The sequence below is a fragment of the Corvus brachyrhynchos genome, unplaced genomic scaffold (genome assembly GCF_000691975.1).
Source record: "Corvus brachyrhynchos isolate BGI_N302 unplaced genomic scaffold, ASM69197v1 scaffold281, whole genome shotgun sequence".
Taxonomy (NCBI): domain Eukaryota; kingdom Metazoa; phylum Chordata; class Aves; order Passeriformes; family Corvidae; genus Corvus; species Corvus brachyrhynchos.
Window position 1 is genome coordinate 1,475,594 of NW_008236509.1, and position 2,731 is coordinate 1,478,324.

Genomic DNA, 2,731 nt, shown 5'->3' on the forward strand with positions numbered 1-2,731 from the left:
TAGGGAAAAATAGTTTAGGAAATGCTAGGAAAAGAGAGGTCATGTCAAGAGCCAAAGGAGTAGAAACTTCTCTGCCAGCAAGTGGATGAAAAAGCTTGAAAGTCAGACCAAGAAACAAGCCAAAATGTCTTTAAAGGAAACATTCATTCTTCCATCCTTACATTTCAAGATTGTATCAATGCCTGTAATAACTGGATTTATCTCTCCATATGATAACGCCGGGTTTTGTGCTTATATGAAGTACCAGTTTGTGATCTGAACATCTGACAAGGTCCCTCAGCCAGGAGCTCAGAAGGCTCCACATCTTCTCCTCACTGAGGAGGCCCAGGTAATTGGGGATGCCCAGGGAAAGGACATGGCCCAAGACAACAGCTGTATCCTGCAAGATTCTCGTGTGTGCTGCTGCACGGCAGTGTGAGGTGGAGCACGGCGTGGCAGTGAGGCTCATCAGGCCCTGCTGTGCTCATGTCATGACTGCAGAGTGTCTCAATCCGTTTACCTGCAAGTACCAGGTATAACCAGGTTAGATAAGAGCATTGCCACCATATGTAACCTTTGGACTTTGGCTCGAGGCTTCTACTTTCCCTTCTGGAGAGAACACATCGTATTTCACTGTCTGCTTTATTTCTTTCTCCTTTATTGCAGTTGTGCTCAGTACCCCACACAGATTGATTTTCCTGGAGGCACAAACAAGCAGATAGAATCTAGAGGACGTTTAAATAAAGGGAATCATTGTAAATGGTCTTTGAATTAATAAATATATATAAAGATAAATAAGAGACATAGAGATATATAGGACATATAGATTGTTCAAACAAATCATGACCCATCTGTTCGGTGTGCTCTGTTTATGTGTGCTCTCGGTGCTAGGATATCCTGGAAAACAGTAGGACTTTCTGGACACACTTGGGATCCCAGCTGGGATGCAGGAAATTTGCCACAACATCAAGTGATTGAAGGATGGATCCCAAGATAATAAAACATGCCCAATAGGAAGAGTTTACCCTAAAAAGAATACCTAAAAGGCACAGTCTACCTTCTGAACTAGCTAAATTCAAGCTGACAGAATACACACTCCCACTGTAGCCACTACTAATTAGCAGAAGAGGAAAGAACTACCAATTTAGAGATGCTGCTGACCCGTAGGCAGAGGCAGTCACTGATTTCTAAGAGATCCTTAAGTTCCCAGCTTTCTTCCCCCCTTCCATATTCCTGCCAGCCACTGACCTTCCTTTGATCTGCTGTAAACCTGGAAGGTTGTCTCCCTTCTCCTCTCCGGATCTGTGTTCAGAAAGAAGACCTGCAACATTTATCATGAATAACTGTGCACAGCAACTCCTTCTGAGTCTCCCTTGGAGATGGACTTATTCCTTCCTGCCTAATTAAGAGAATATCAAGTAGGATTCTTAACAAAAGGGATTTGCTAAGAATTTTGGTAAGAATTTTGGACTTCTCAGTTTTCTCTAGTGCACAGTCTGAATACACAAAGTAGAAATTCATCCATCAACATAAATTAGGCACCAATGGTTTTGTTCAGGTGAATGATTTGATTCACCTGAACAAAAATTACAAAAATGCCTGCTTGTGCTCCCCTTTCTTGCTGTCATCTGGTTCAGCAACACAGTTTGGTACTTGGGAACAGCTTGTATCTGTTACCACAGTCTATATGTATTTTTAGGAAGCTACCAGTAAAAGCAAAGGCAATACATTGTCTTCCCCATTCTCTTCCAAAGCTCTCCTCTGACCAGCAGCATCCTCCCTGTCACTTTCTGTTGCTAAATCAATTAAACATTCAGCTCTGCTGAAAAGAGGGAAAACCAGTTACTATAACGTCTTGACTTCTTGACTTCTGCTAATTCTATTTCAGGTCAATTGCTTATTTCTCTGTATTTCTTCACTGCCAGTACAGTAAGGCATGCACTCTCCTGGCTTCAATCTGAATTCTCTGTCACCTGGCCTGTGTGATACCCTGAACACACAAAATGACAGAGGCTCTGCCTCTGCTGGAGACCTCTGTGAACAAACAGAAATTTAAAGTGCCAATTTACTTCCAGCTTTACTCCCAGCTACAAGTGAAGGCAGGTCACTGGAAGAGACTGACCTCAATTTTAGTCAGACTGTCCCTGTAGCCCTCCAAGATGAAGGCCAAATGCCACAGATAGTGGCCCTGCAAGAGGTGCTCAGTGGCTTTGCCAGTCTGGGAATACAGCTGTGCATGAGATGGTTTAAAAGCTGAGTGAGGCACCTCAATTGAATTACGCAGTTCAAGGGAAACTAGGACTACTAAGCATATAGAAACCATCTGACTCTCCACAGAAAAGTTATTACTCAAAAGGTTTTTGTGCTTACCAAATAATCTGATCTCTGCTTAGTGGAAAAGGGTTTTCCTTTCTCTTTGAACTGAATTTCAATGTGTCCTTGCATGAAGAACATAATGAATGACATGCCTACGGCAAATGCTGTTTGAAGCACTGTCCTTTATTCCTGGAGCCATTTCCAGGGAAGGGGAAGAACCTCTGATTTTATCACGGATGCCGTCTGCAGCATCACTTTTTGCCCAGGGGATGACACTTGGGTGGACAGGATTTAGCACAAACACAACCTGGTGGATCTCCCCTCTCTCAGCCAGGCAGGTGGGAGTTGTGCCTCACTGGAAGAGAGGCACAACAGGGTCTGTAAACTGAAGGCAGAGCACGGGATTTTAGGAGAACTGTGAGGCACAAAGCCAAAG